The 16,985-nt window shown below is 35.2% G+C and overlaps 1 protein-coding gene across 2 annotated transcripts in view; it reads left to right on the forward strand.

Annotated features, from left to right (window-relative positions):
- The window catches only part of LOC125272034 (mucin-2), a 69,553-nt gene that overhangs the window by 23,515 nt on the left and 29,053 nt on the right, over positions 1–16,985 (forward strand). The window lies entirely within an intron of this gene.

The following is a 16,985-nucleotide window of genomic DNA, read 5'->3' on the forward strand; positions in this document are numbered from 1 at the left end:
CGGCGCTGGAGGAACTGACCAGGCGGGCTCCGGCAGGTCTGGGGTGGCCTCCGGGCCAACAGCTGGCTCTGGGAAGGCCTCCGGGCCTTGAGGGATGGATGAAGCCTTCTTCCTCCTCTTTCGTGGATGAGACGGTGGCTCTGTGCCTGCGGACTCACAGGGTGGAGTGGACTCAGGAGCAGACTCACGGACTGGAGCGGGCTCTGGAGCGGACTCACGGGCTGGAGCGGGCTCAGGAGCGGACACACAGGCTGGAGCGGGCTCTGGAGTGGACTCACGGACGGAAGTGGATTCTGGAGCGGACTCACGGGCTGGAGCGGGATCTCCTTCACCTTAGCTGACGCTTACCAGTGGGGCTCAGAAGGCCTGGGTCTTGACTCTCTGCGGGTGGCTCGGTTGGAAAGTCTCTACGATAAGGTTCTGGTTGACCCGGCATTGACCATTGTCTCCAATGGTGGAGATATTCGGTGAATCTCCAGAAATCCAAAATCTGTAGCCCTTCCATTTCCCATTGAGGCAGAGGATCATCAAGGCAACTATTAAAAACCTCCTTCAAAGCCGCATCATTGTAACCCAGCCCCACCGCCATCGTCCAAAAGGTCTGGGCAAAGCATCCTACCTCCCATCCCTCTTGGCGTAGAGCCCTCAATGCCCACAGTTGATCCAATCACTCCCTCGTAGTGGCTGGAGGAAAGATTCGGAAACCCACACTGCTAGATCCATGCATGATTGTGGTTTATGTCACAAAATGGCACAGAGACAAACAGGTAAGAGATCCAAGTGCAGCTTTAATGGGGTAATCCAATAAACATAATCCAGGAAACAGGCAAGGGTCAAAATCCACAGATCAGTCCATACAAAACAAAGAAAAACAAACAGAGAATCCAGTGACAATAAACGGAAGCTGGTGACATGAAATGAAACCACAATAACAAAAGCAGAAACAAACCAAGTATAAATTGACAGAAACTAATGAGCAAACACAGAACAGCTGGGTGCAATGAAACAAGGATAATGAGTCCGGGAAGTGAGTTCTGGGAAATGAAGTCCAAGTGTACAAAACAAGAGTCTGGGTTGGAGTGCCCTCTAGTGGCTGATTAGGGCACTCCCACTAGTGATCATGACAATATAATTGCATTTATGTATAAATAATAGAACTATGATGCAAATTTTTTTTATATATCCAAAAATCTTTCAGAAGTGGTGGATCTTGGCATAGGCCACATAGTACAGCATTTTTTCCAACAGTTATTTTATAGTTAAAACAGTTATACACCAGTTTATATATAGGCCTATACAGTCTTCAGTGTCGTGTTCAGAGGGGGGCAGCAGGGGCTCCTTTTGCTGTTGATCTAAAGCCCTTTTGAAACAAAGTCTTGAATAGTAGTGAATAAAAGTAGGCATGAGTACAGTAAACAACAGTTGAGAGTTTCAATATATGAGGCAAAGCGCTGAATATGTTACAAAATCACTTTGTTCCTCTGAAACAGAGCAGAACGCTGCACTCTGACTATTTCAAGTTTCAACAGGTATAATGTTTATTATCTTCTAGTGGTATGTTATCAGCAAAACTGATTATATTTTAACTGTTGAATCAGGACTGTATGGGAAATCATTCTGACTGAATTATTTTGCAAACTACAAATACAGTTGACTTAAAAGTTGTGGATTTTTAACAACACAAAAGCCCCAAATCTATTGGCAAGGTGTAAAAATAAATAAATATCTAATTAAATATTACTGATAGATTTTTTTTTCTTTTCTTTTCACAATGACTCACATTTGAGGCATTTAAAGTAGGTTGGGCCAACTAGCCATACTGGTTCTACAGTCTGTAAAGGTACAGCAACAGATCAACAGATCTGTGCAGCTTCAAAACAAACAACGGATAGATAAAGAATTTGATAGTTTATCGATAAATTGATTTTCATCATGTTTACACAAAACTCCATACTACTTTTCTGTTTACATTTATGAATCTGTTCACTGACAGTCAAAATTTCACCCTGTGCTTATGTGGCAGCTTGTTCAGCTGTAACAAATAATTTACAAATAATTTATGTTTCATTTATAACTAATAATAGTGATAATGGCCATATCTATTAGTGTGTTTTGGATACATGCACTAAAGATAGTGAAAGGGTCTGCCAGTAAATAAACTATTTCTATCTCCTTTTATCTCTTTGTCTCTATGGTTCCTGAAATGTTCTCACAGACCATATGGACCATTACGTGTATTTATTTTATGATAATCTCCTTTGTTCTAATCGGTCTGTTACATGCATACCTGTCACTGCAGCTGGGTATTGTTTGGATCATGGTGAAAGAGATAAAGGGAAAGAAATAGGATAGTGACAGTGTGGTTACCATTGAAAGAGGTAGAGGAGATGGTATAAGAGGTGTGTGTAGAAAAACCAGGCAGCAGGCTGGAAGAGAACAATGAGATGAGATCCACTTTAACTGATCATGTATGTGTGTGTATATATATATATATATATATATATACAGTACAGTCCAAAAGTTTGGAACCACTAAGATTTTTAATGTTTTTAAAAGAAGTTTCGTCTGCTCACCAAGGCTACATTTATTTAATTAAAAATACAGTAAAAAACAGTAATATTGTGAAATATTATTACAATTTAAAATAACTGTGTACTATTTAAATATATTTGACAAAGTAATTTATTCCTGTGATGCAAAGCTGAATTTTCAGCATCGTTACTCCAGTCTTCAGTGTCACATGATCCTTCAGAAATCATTCTAATATGCTGATTTGCTGCTCAATAAACATTTATGATTATTTTCAATGTTGAAAACAGTTGTGTACTTTTTTTTTCAGGATTCCTTGATGAATAGAAAGTTCAAAAGAACAGCATTTATCTGAAATACAAAGCTTCTGTAGCATTATACACTACCGTTCAAAAGTTTGGGGTCAGTAAGAATTTTTATTTTTATTTTTTTGAAAAGAAATTAAAGAAATGAATACTTTTATTCAGCAAGGATGCATTAAATCAATCAAAAGTGGCAGTAAAGACATTTATAATGTTACAAAAGATTAGATTTCAGATAAACACTGTTCTTTTGAACTTTCTATTCATCAAATAATCCTGAAAAAAAATATTGTACACAAATATTTTGTACAATTGTACACATTAAATGTTTCTTGAGCAGCAGATCAGCATATTAGAATGATTTCTGAAGGATCATGTGACACTGAAGACTGGAGTAATGATGCTGAAAATTCAGCTTTGCCATCACAGGAATAAATTACTTTGTGAAATATATTTAAATAGAAAACAGTTATTTTAAATTGTAATAATATTTCACAATATTACTGTTTTTTATTGTATTTTTAATTAAATAAATGTAGCCTTGGTGAGCAGACAAAACTTCTTTTAAAAACATTAAAAATCTTAGTGGTTCCAAACTTTTGGACTGTACTGTATATATATACACACTGTATATGTATGTATTAAAGGGTTAGTTCACCCAAAAAATGAAAATTATGTAATTAATGACTCACCCTCATGTCGTTCCAAACCTGTAAGACCTCCGTTCATCTTCGGAACACAGTTTAAGATATTTTAGGTTTAGCCCCAGAGCTTTCTGCCCCTCCATTGAAAATGTATGTACGGTATACTGTCCATGTCCAGAAAGGTAATAAAAACATCATCAAAGTAGTCCATGTGACATCAGTGGGTTAGTTAGAGGTTTTTGAAGCATCGGAAATACATTTTGGTCCAAAAATAACAAAAACTACAACTTTATTCAGCATTGTATTCTCTTCCTGGTCTGTTGTCAATCCGTGTGTGCCCGAGCTTCGTTTACAGTCTGAGGGAGACGCACACTGTATTCAAGCTATTCTGCATTGTTTGTATTGTGGTATTGCTATATTTTTTAAAATGGTGCATAAGTGTGCATGTCGCGGATGTCCTAATCGCCAAAAACAACGACGTAAAAGTGCATTACCAACGCCGACAGATGAAAGGATTCAATGGAATCAATTCAATGGAATCAATTCAATGGAAAGGATTCCAGAAGAGAATACAATGCTGAATAAAGTCATAGTTTTTGTTATTTTTGGACCAAAATGTATTTTTGATGCTTCAAAAACTTCTAATTAACCCACTGATGTCACATGGATTACTTTGATGATGTTTTTATTACCTTTCTGGACATGGACAGTCTACCGTACAAACACTTTCAACGGAGGGACAGAAAGCTCTCGGACTAAATCTAAAATATCTTAAACTGTGTTCCGAAGATGAACGAAGGTCTTACGGGTTTGGAACGACATGAGGGTGAGTCATTAATGACAGAATTTTCATTTTTGGTTGAACTAACCGTTTAAAGCTTAAACTGACTACATTATAACATTATATCTGCTGCTGTCTATGTTGATTGACTCAAATTTTTTTTATATACAAACATTGTACAATTATTCTTATTAAAGCTACAACAGTAAAGTGATTTGATTGATTCTCTTTCATTTACAACAGCAGGTGTTCACTCTAAAAAAATATATTTTTTTTTAACCCAAATGCTTTGTTCAGCCTGTTTGGTCATTTTATTGGGTTATTGTTTTATTATTTTACACATTATTTTTATACAATATAAGTTTTACTTCCCGCCAAATGAATGGCAGGACCAGAGCTGAAACACGACGCAATGTTGCTGCCGTAGCCCATAACAAAGTTGCTCTGCACTCCACTGGCAACAATGGGAGCAACTACCAATTTGACGCTACAAAAAAAATCATAAAGAGATCGGAAAACTAATCCATATGAATCAAGCGGTTTAGTCCACATTTTCTGAAGAGACTTGATTGCTTTTTATGATGAAAATTTAATTTTGGCTTTTACTTACATGCAAACATTGATCAGCGAACATAAGCAGAAGTTCAACCAAACATGTATAACGCACAAGAACAAACCTCTTCCGGAAGCTCAAATGAACCTCATTGGTTACGCAAGCACTTTTGAGCTTCTGGAAGATGTTTTTTCTTGTGCGTTATTCATGTTCAGTTGAGTGTGTGAGTAAACATGTGAGTAAAAGTATGAATTAAATCTTTTCATCATAAAAGGCTATTGATTTTTTTTTTGTTGAATATTTTATGATTGTAAAGATTTGCCATCAAATAAAAATATTTTATATGAACTATACCGTAATTATTCAAACTGAAAAATCATCAGTTTGAATGGTTGACTTAATGACCCAGCACTATGTCAAAAAACAACCCAACAAATGGTTAATATAAAACCCAACAAGCTGGGTTAAAATAATCCATGTATTCTGTCCAATATTTACCCAGCCCTAGGTTGCCAAATAATCAAGGTTGGGTTTGGTTTGCCAAATAATAAATGGTTATTTTTTTAACAGCCCATTTTAGAGCATTTTAGGCTGCTGTCACTTTAAATTCTAATGCACAAATCCAATATATTGACACATCCAATTAGACATAACCAACTATGTTTATGTGAATACTCGCCAAGCTTGGCATTTTGACATTATTTTGTGTTTATTTAAAATTTTAAGTGCAATAAACCACAAAAAAGTGTCTTAATTGCTCTATAATGGTTTAAAAGCACTTGAAAGGATCAACTGTAATGACGATGCAACATCACGTGAGTGTAACCACCTGGTTGTTAAGACCAAGGATATCTTAACAACAACCAAGACAACCTCTATAGTTAAAATATTTATCTCTATTTGGGTTAATCCCTTAGTTTCTTATTCACAGACAGAAATGTTTTTCTATTTCTAGTGTAACATTTTCTTAACATGTTGTCATTGTGACGCATAATTTGTCATATAGGATGGGTAAAATGGGTTGATGAGCAGCTAAATATAACCCGGTTGTAAATATATCAAACAGCTTTATTTGTGTTTAGGAGTATAATGAGACATTTTAGGAGATCCACATTTTTTTAAGACTGATGAAAGCAGCCCCACCTGGAATTACAATAGTACGTTATATTGCATCACCTTCAAATTGTTCTCTGCTCTGTCCAAAAGGAATCTTGGTCCACCTCATTCTTTACACATTAGCCATTAATTATATCTTTGTGAAGCCAACACCCTTATGGCCTTTCTTGGCCTAAAGTATAAAACAAATGTTTCTGATTTGGATCTTGTTTCTTTATATTAGATTAATCTTCCATCTAACACATTTAAGTGGGAAAAATCTTAATTTTCCTAATTTTTTATTATCTGGAATTTGTGTTTTTCTTCCTTATCCGTTAGTTTGCCATTTAGTGCATACCTGAATGTGGCATGTAGGTGCATAATAACTGGTGTCTACACCAATGACTTACTTCCTTATAGTAAAAAAGATGTACAAAAACATGCATGAAGGAAACCAACCCATTGTCCTTTAAAAAAAGAGAGAAGGTAATAACAATCTAAGAAAACAATTTAGTGTCACAATGATATTATGTTGATATCGAATGCCTGATTCATCTGAGGTTCCAATGAGAAATATATAGCAGAGAGATTTGTGATGAGAGGACCATGGAAGAAATAAAATAGACACTAGAAACTATCTTATTGAAAGGACTTATGTTATATATCAAAATAATTTATTGAGCTAAACTAGTAGAAAATGAACAATATTTAATTAATACCAAATTAAAGGATGTATATTTTAAAAGCAAACCATATGGTAATGATGTAGAATGCTGGAAACCAAAAAGTTTATCTTAAATAATTTAGCTTCTTTTGTGTTCCACAGAAGACAGAAAATCACAGGTTTAGAACATTAGCAGGGAGAGCAGATGATGTCAAAATTTTCATTTTTGGGTGAACTATCCCCTTAATGTATTATCTGTATAAACCCTATTTCTAAACTTATAACAAAAACTTGTTAAAAAAATATACTTATGTGACATTTTTCCTGGAACCATATTGCACGTACAAGAATAATGAATGACGCGCTGGAAGCTATTCTATTCAAAAACCTTGCCCCTAAACTTAAACCTAAACTGCCCCTTATAATTATAGCCTTCAAGTGTATTGTTTACAGTTTCCTTCATGCTTTTCAAAACCTGTCTCTATCCAATAACTTTAAACACTAGGAATAGTTAGTCTGCTAAGGTCAAGAATATATCCTGACAGTAAGAAAAAAAGTGAATCAAACACGTTTTACTAAGGAACACAGCTGTATTTTGTCTCTTCACATCGGTTAATCTATTTTACGCTGTAGAATTCCATGAAAAGTCAAAAAAAGCCACAGAAATGACTCAGTAAGGAAAGAAGTAGGCCCTATGGTAAGAATGCAGAGCTGGTGAGATACTAAAAAACAAATGTTAGACAAACTGTAAAAAAGAGAAGGGTGGAGCTTTAGTTGTTCCAACTCCAAAAGTAGTCCCAACTAAAAAGCTTACAGATCAGGTATCATCAAAACAGTCAGTTGAATAGATGTGGGATGACAATCTAATTATTACCTGTTGTAATGTTTCATTCAGTTGTTCAGTATTATGCGAGTATATGCGTATATGAAAGTCTGAGTCACTTTGGACCTGCTAGCTTTCTGTTACACCAGAAGTTTCATGTATAAATCATATCAAGTTTTTATTAATGGCTGACAGATTAAATCTTAAGTCAATGTTTGCCACATACCGTCTTTCACTAATACATTACACAATTTTGGACATCTTAATTTCACTAAGGCACATGAAGTTTCTGAGGTATATATAAATATATATATATATGTGTGTGTGTGTGTGTGTGTGTGTGTGTTATACAAATTTGTATAATGACATGGGTATGACATAGGTATTACAAGGAGAGGGTGACATTACCCCATGTCCCCATTTTTCAAAAGGCTTATTAATCATACAGAATGAGTTTTTTTGAGAAAGTAAAAATGTTCACAGTTTTCTGTGATGGGTAGGTTTAGGGGTAGGGTTGGTGTAGGACTATAGAGAATACGGTTTGTACAGTATAAAAACCATTACGCCTATGGAATGTCCCCACAATTCACAAAAACAAACCTGTGTGTGTGTGTGTAATTTATTTTAATATAATTTTATCTTTCTTTGCTGATATCCAAAATGCATGTCAGAAATATGCAATCAATTTTACTTATGTTTTAGTTTAGCTTGTATTTGCAAAACAGATCATATCTGTTTTGACATGGTGAAGTATTTTAAGGTTATTCAGAAAATGATCCAATTAAATTACATCTATCAGGATGTATCTGTCTGTTGTTTGATAGATAATGATGAAGGTGTGTCTTTGTGTACGACTATGTCTATTAATGCGACAGAGATGTTGATGTGATAAGAATTTGTGCGTGTTAGTAGCAATCCACACCCAAGAGGAAATCAACAGAATACAATATGATTGTGAAAGAGGGACAGTTTGTGTTTGATACACTGCTTAAGTTCTGAATGTGCTCACACCCAAAAACAAACTGAAAGAATGAGAGAGAAAAAAGAAAGATTTTTAAACCAAAATAACAGTAGAAATAGAAGAAATTTAGATTTTTAAGGTGTTTTAGTTGTAATAAGAATTTATTACAACTATATATATATATATATATATATATATATATATATATATATATATATATATATATATATATATATATATATATATATCAGTAGAAATAGAAGAAATTTAGATTTTTAAGGTGTTTTAATTGTAATAAGAATTTATTACAACTATATATATATATATATATATATATATATATATGTATATATATATATATATATATATATATATATATATATATATATATATATATATATATATATATATATATATATATATATATATATGCTAACCCAAAATAGGTCGATTAAGAATGAAGAGGAATATGCACACCAAACTGCACTTTTAAAGAAACAATAGGTCTCGTGATTGTGGTAACATTATTTGTGTCAAACATTTCCTTTCTTTTTGCCACCAGAAATTTAGTCATGTGATCCATGACTTATGGTTAAACAGGTCTTTAATTAGTGAACAATTCTTACATGAACACATCCAATATTATGCGTCATCTATGTTATACCTTAATAGTATAATTTTTTCTTCATTACAAAACAATGTAGGTTTAGGTGTGCAATCTCTGATGTGACTATTGAGAATGTGCCAAATGTGTTTCTCAAACTCTGTTTTTCTATTTGTATTTGTTTCACAATATTTCGGCACTTTTATATATTAACAAATGGCTTTTTCTACATTTTTGAGAACAGACAATCATGTTTATCAAAAACAAAACAAAAATAACAACTTTATCATGCATTGTTTACGATCAGCGCTTCTAGGTTCTACGTCAGAACGCCGAGTACAACCTGGAAGTGCTGGATGTAAAAATCACAGGGAAATGACACAGAAGAGAAGATATTGTTAAATAAAGTTGTTGTTTTTGTTTCATTTTTGCACACAAATGCATTCTCGTCACTTTATAAAATGAAGGTTGAACCACTGCAGTCACATTGAGTCTTTTAACGATGTCTTTACCTTTCTGGAACTTGAAAGTGGTGGTAAACTTGCCGTCTATTGAGGAGTCAGACAGCTCTCGGATTTCATCAAAAATATCTTAATTTGTGTTCTGAAGATGAACGAAGGTCTTATGGGTGTAGAACGACATGAGGGTGAGTAATTAATGACAGAATTTTCACTTTTGGGTGAACTAACCCTTTAAGTCTGTTAGTGGGACAGTGATGCAGCCTTGACTTGGCTTATCATCCTTTATGAGTGTTTCACTACTTAGTTAATTTAACTGCACCCTAAATGCAGGTTTTTCTCTGTCACAGTCATTGTGACTCCTGTATAACAGATGTGGGACCACCCTCATTCACTGTAGCTGAAGAACTGTCAATATTGTTAAATTCATTCCTGGGGAAACACATCATAATGCCCATGATACATGTGGTTGCATAAAGTCTAAGTATTTTACATTAATATTTTCTACTTTTTAGTGTACTGGTGGCTTGTACTTTTGTTCTGCCCCTTTTTCTTTCTTTCTACATTTTAAAAAAGTTTGAGTATACCCAGTTTAAACAGCCGTTCACACCAAGAACAATAACAATAACTATATTATACTACTATATCGTTCTGTTTATTCTAAGCGTGTGCTGCAGTTCTGTCATCTGCCGCTGTAAATACGCAAGCTCTTTGAAGCAGGGTGGAATCTGATTGGCTAGCAATGTTTTTATCGTTCATCAGCTTGGAAAAAAAAATCATTCTGAAAGTGATTCCAACATTGTATCTCTGTTATCGTTATAGTTGTGCTGTGGACTCTGCTCTTTTATATTTAGAACAATTTTTAGAACTATATAATTATAGTTATAGTTCCTTGGTGTGAACAAGACCTTAACAGTTGGGTTTCTGAAAACGGATTTGTCTTCAACCCTGTTCCTGGGGACCCACTGTCCTGGAAAGTTTATTTCCAACCTGCATGTGTAGTTTCAAGCCATCCTGAAGAGCTTGATTGGCTACATCAGGTGTGTTTGATTAGGGTTGGAGCTACTCTCCAGGATAGTGGGTCCCCAGGAGCAGGGTTGAAGACCTCTGACCTACATTATTCCACAGTTGTGATGCATTATTTTCAGCAGATGTCATTCTCATCTCTTTTATAGATGGAGTTCCCATTGACATGCATTATACAACTGACAGACCGCAGCAGTTGGAGTTAAAAATCATCATTTGTGTTCTACTGAAGATACAAAGTCACCAACATCTTGGATGCCCTGGAGATAAGCAGATAAACATCAAATTTTCATTTTTGGGTGAACTATCCCTTTAAATGCATGAATGTAATGTAAATGTAAGAAGCCCTAATTAACACCTCTTCCTCTACTCCATTTGGAGCAGTATATGGCAGTGACTGGCTTTTACGGCAACAAGAAGAGATGAGAATGACATCTGCTGAAAATAATGCATCAACTGTGGAATAATGTAGGTCATAAGAAGACAAATCAGTTTTCAGAAACCCAACTGTTAAGGTCTTGTTCACACCAACTGACAGACTGGAATTGTTGGAGTTCATCATTTGTGTTCTACTGAAGAAACAAAGTCACCAACATCTTGGATGCCCTGGGGGTACGCAGATAAAAATCAAATTTTCATTTTTGGGTGAACTATCCCTTTAACAGATGCTTCTATTCAACAGCTTCTCCTTCAACATGGTCTTTATCTTATAGTACAGTAGCTCTCAGAAAGTACATGCTGTACTACACAAGATCTGTAAATTTGATTAAGTTGTCCCAGATCAATAAGTCTTGATTTTTGTTGGCCTGGTCAAGCACTTTGAGAGACTGAAGAGAAAAGTTGAATGTTTTGCTTTGTAATAGAAAAACAATGATCAACAGTGCCAAAGGCTTTAGTGACATCTAAAATATAACTCCGCCCTTGTCTAGTGTAGATTTAACATTTAACGATCTTGGATCTAAAGCTAAACTGCTTGGGGTGTTATCTAAAAGAATGGGTGCTAAGTTGTTTTGTCACATGCCTTTGAATGACCTCTGACATAACAGGTGGAATATTTGGCCTGTAATTGTGCAGCTCTAATGAATTCCATGCTTTAAAACTAGGTGTTTCTGTTGCTGTCTTCCATGGGAAATCCCTAAATTGATAGACCTATCAATGATATTTTATGTTTGGCAACACTTAGTGAATGGAATATTTACTCTGTTAAGCTCTCAGAGTCTATATTTATTTTGCAGGTCTGCAGCAATATGTGAGATTGAAAATATATGACTGGATAGGATTTTATGAGGTAAACTAGTTACTTTAATTATGTAAATTTGCTTTATACTGTAATAATGTTTTATAATAATAATAATCTGTTCTTCCACTCCCAGTGGTCCTCATGAGTATTTGCAGACTTCCTCTGAAGCTTGATGATGCTTGCCTGAAGCAAACTAAATAGTTCATAACCTCCTTCACAACAGGCCCTGGCTCTAATATGTATGTATGTACAGGTGCTGGTCATATAATTAGAATATCGTGAAAAAGTTCATTTTTTTATTGTAAATTATTTTTAAAAATGAAACTTTCATATATTCTAGATTCCCTACATGTAAAGTAAAACATTTCAAAAGTTTTTTTTTAAAAATTTGTTGATTAGAACGTACAGCTAATGAAAGTCCAAAATCCAGTATCTCAAAATATTAGAATATTTACATTTGAGTTTCATTAAATGACCATCCCTACAGTATAAATTCCGGGTATCTCTTGTTCTTTGAAACCACACTAATGGGGAAGACTGCTGACTTGGCAATGGTCCAGGAGACAATCATTGACACCCTCCACAAAGAGAATAAGTCACAGATGGTCATTACTGAATGTGGTGGCTGTTTACAGAGTGATGTATCAAAGCATATTGAATGCAAAGTTGACTGGAAGGAAGAAATTGGGTAGGCAAAGGTGCACAAGCAACAGGGATGACCACAAGCGTGAGAATACTGTCAAGTAAAGCCGATTCAAACACTTGGGAGAGCTTCACAATGAGTAAAATGAAGCCGGAGTCAGCGCATCAAGAGTCACCACACTCTGACATCTTCAGGAAAAGGACTACCAAGCCACTTCTGAAACAGAAACAACGTCAGAAGCATCTTACCTGAGCTAAGGAGAAAAAGAACTGGACAGTAAACAGTGGTCGAAAGTCCTCTTTTCAGATAAAAGTAAATTTTGCATATCATGTTGAAATCATGGTCCCAGAGTCTGAAGGAAGACTGGAAAGGCACAGAATCCAAGCTGCTTGAAGTCTAGTGTGAAGTTTCTGAAGTCAGTAATGATTTGGGGGGGTGTGACGTCTGCTGGTGTTGGTCCATTGTGTTTTATCAAGTGCAAAGTCAATGTAGCCATCTTCCAGGAGATTTTGGAGCACTTTATGCTTCCATCTGCTGACAAGCTTTATGGAGATGCTGATTTCCTTTTCCAGCAGGACTTTAGCACCTGCCCACAGTGCAAAAACCACTTCCAAGTGGTTTGCTGACCATGATATCACTATGCTTTATTGGCCAGCCAACATGCCTGACCTGAATCTATGGGATATTTTTAAGAGAAAGATGAGAAACAGTCGATCCAACAATATACAGATGATCTGAAGGCTCAATAGTGCCTCAGCAGTGCCACAGGCTGATCACTTCCATGCCACACTTCACTGATGCTGTAATTTGTGCTAGGAGCAAGTCATTTGCTGTAATATGTGCTGCCGACCAAGTATTGAGTGCACAAATGAACATACTTTAAAGAACTTGAACTTTTCTATTTTGCAAATCCATTTTTTGATTGATCTTAGGAAATATTCTAATATTTTGAGATACTGGATTTTGGACTTTCATGAGCTGTACGCTCTAATCATCAAAATTAAAAAAAAAAAAAAACTTTTGAAATGTTTTACTTTACATGTAGGGAATCTAGAATATATGAAAGCTTCATTTTTAAAAATAATTTACAATAAAAAAATTAACTTTTTGATGATATTCTAATTATATGACCAGCACCTGTATATACAGTATATGTTTTTTTTTTGTTTGCTTGCTTGTTTGTTTATCTTTAGATTTACACATTTTGTCACATTTGGTCTGTTTTAGTTTTGCCTGAGTTGGACTTTGAGTTGGTTTCCCATGTTTGCATTTGTTTCTATGATGATTCACTGGTTGATTGATTCTCTGCACCTGTTTCTTGTTTCTTTACATTGATTATCCTGTGTGTATATATAACCTTGTGTTTGTTACTTTCTTTGTTGATTTGATCGTGTTTTCATTAAAGATCTACTGCTTGCAAACAGAGCCAGCCTTTTTATTTCACTTTTGGCTCAATCATCTGTGGTGATAATAATAATAATAATCTCAATCAGTGAATGGATTTCAAAGGCTGTGAGATGGGATGGTCAGAATGTTTTCATGTTGGTCTATTAGGCTAATATTAGGCTATTTTCTTATCTTAAATTGTATTCTTTTATCATTTATTGATAATAACAAACTTAATTCAAATGCTGTCTATAGGCAACACCGCATGCAATATAGGCTATAAAAGTTAATATAATTATTTTTTAATACCGCCCTTATTCTTAATTAAAAAATAAATTATTATACACCTATCAAGAGCAGTTTATCATTCAGGTTTGTTTACGCATTTAACTCATGAATTTCCACGAGAAATAGGCCTGTCATTCTGTTGACATAAAGAAGTCCTGGCCATGAGAAAAATATATTGTTCCCCCAACATAGGACCTCGAGGCCATAACCTTACATTGCGCAGCCACGAATTATTAGGCTTGTTCGAGATGCATCGGCACTGTGCACCGTTCAGCGTATGACATCAAAGTACCGCGAGAGCAATTCAAAAGCATAAGGAGTCGTATGCTCTCCAAATGCTCTCGCGGTACTTTGATATCATACGCCGACCGGTCTCTGCGCAGCGCCGATGTATCTCGAAGAAGATTATCACGTTCCCACATGATATGATGTCCCTACAAATTAATGGCAGTTTCTCAATATGAGTTCTTGACTGTACTTGTTCTTGTAAACTTGTAAAATGTCATCAGTTGCTGCCCAAGTAACTGATCCAATCTGATCCAGTCAAGAAGTTGATGAGAAATTATTTCTTCATTAAAAATGTTTAATTAAAAACATTAAAATTGCAGAAAAATGAATAATCGATAATGAATAAATGCTAAAAAAAGTTTATTAGTTGAGTAAAATTGAAAAGACCAAAAGCAGCAATCAAAAGTCGACCATCTACAATTCTAAGATTCTGAATTCTGAGTATAACAATCTTTGTCAGAAGATATCAAAAGCTGGTGCGCCAAAAGAGCAGAGAGCAAAATAAGGGTGTCGCTAACAAAGACCAAAGACCGTATTTACTAACAGCTTGCGCCAGCGAAAACCGTCTTTTGGCATTAAAAAACTACTGTCGGGATTTACTCAAGACATGCAGTGCAAAATTAGTGCTGAAAAGGCGTGGACTGAGTTGGTTTTGTGGCTGACCTTGCATATGCATTTGTAGGAGTTTCCCTTTCAGACGCAAAATTTATGGGAGGAGAGTATTTAAATGAATCACGCAACGCAATTTACTAATGTTTGCGCTAGTCAATTTACTGGTATTTGTGCCATTATTTAATGCCCAAAAAAGCATGTCTTAACCCACTATGTGACACGACTGCAATTGTTGCTGCTAGGAGGAGACACCGCAGAGAACAGAGAGCGTGTGGTAGAAGGGAGAAAATAATTTCCACTCATATTAATTTCTTTGGATTGCCAGAGGAAGATGTTATCTGTATGCGCCTGTGTCAACCCGCACATGATTAGCATCAGCTCTGCTTATTTGCAACCCAAGCTAATATGTATGGCTCTTGGTAGATTGCGTAAATGATATGACTGCCTCTGTGTTCTTTAATTTGCGTGTCAGCATCACGCGCAAAATTCCCACTCCCATCGGCGCATTTGTGGAATTGTGCTCTAACGCTAATTTGTCCCATAATCTGGCCCCAAATCAGTTATACACCTTAAGCATAGGGGTTATGCTTAAAGGGTCTGTTTCAACAGATATTAAAGGTCAGACTAAACTCCGTTGTGTCAGTAATTTATGTTTTCCAGCTATAAGAATCATGACTGTTTGTGCCTGGTCCCATGACAGTTAACCAGAAAGTCAAAAATAACCGCCCAAGATGTGGGTTGAACACCTTTTCAAAACAACAGGAATGCAAAGTTTGCATATTTATCAAGTCTTTACGTGATGCACAAAATATTATTGCAGGAAAAAGGTTAATCAAGTTCAAATGAGCACAAATTCTGAGAACATCATCGCTTCTGCAGTACATGGCAGACGTCCATATTAACCACAAGTGTCAACAACCTGTCACAATGGAACATTTAAAGAACATTTGAATATAACAAGCATACACTCAAACGAATTAAAAAGATAAAACAAACTGCTATGAAGAATAACCATAAAATGAGTAGGCTAACAATAATGAGTAAATACTTGAATGTTCGATGAAGATTAATATATGAAGTAGGATTACATTAATAACCTATATGAAATAAAAAAAAATAATAATATTGCTAAATCATAAGCCATAACTGATTAAATGATTAATATGAAAAATGAATAAAATACATGATTATAAATACTATTTTGGATCCACCACTTATACTTTTATAATGGCTATTATTATATCATTACCATTAAAACTGACATTTAACCAAAAGAGACAGGTTTGTGTTTTATGTCATATTTCATTGTATTACAGTGAAGATAATCAGATCACATATTGACTGAGCCATAATAAATAAGTTCAATATTTATAAATGTAAACGAAAAGAGGAAGGGTTGTGTTTTTCGTTTTGTTATTATGGCACATGCAGTGAAGATCAATGAACGCGTTGCATGAACCACATTTGTGTAGCCTAATATGTTTAAGATTTTTTTTTTAAATGAAAACGAAAGGAGGCAGAGTGGAGTTTTTATAACGTTTTATTGTTGCCTAAAATACACATACAGAGATAACCGGAATAGCCAGAGCGAGCTGAATGACGCTATCAAGAATGAAATGACGCTGCTGTACCATTTGCAGAATCACCGGATTTGCGTCCTCAGGTCCTCGGGAGTCCGTTCTCCTGAGTCGAACTTGTCAAATCCGGACTTTGCGTAGGCCTACTAACTTGATATTGAGAAACGCCTAAAATCTTGTGGTCGGTGGCCACAACAAAACTAAGTGAACCGAACACGTCCCCTCCCGGCCCCCGAACAAATGCATGACGTGCCCGCTATTGTCATAATGGAATTTGTGGAACACAGTAGAATAACGAGGGTTACATGCTATTTAAAGGGCAAAACAATTATAGATTACATAATTAAGTATTTTTAAGTAACATACAAAAAAAAAAAAAAAAAAAAAAAAATGACATAGCCTATATGGTCAATATTAAAATACATTTATATCAAGTAAAACACACGACAGCTTCCTCTGATCTGACATAATAAGCTACATAATCCAACCATTTGATTTCTACCTTCAATAC

This window comes from Megalobrama amblycephala, linkage group LG7 (assembly GCF_018812025.1).
Source record: "Megalobrama amblycephala isolate DHTTF-2021 linkage group LG7, ASM1881202v1, whole genome shotgun sequence".
NCBI classification, from domain to species: Eukaryota; Metazoa; Chordata; class Actinopteri; order Cypriniformes; family Xenocyprididae; genus Megalobrama; species Megalobrama amblycephala.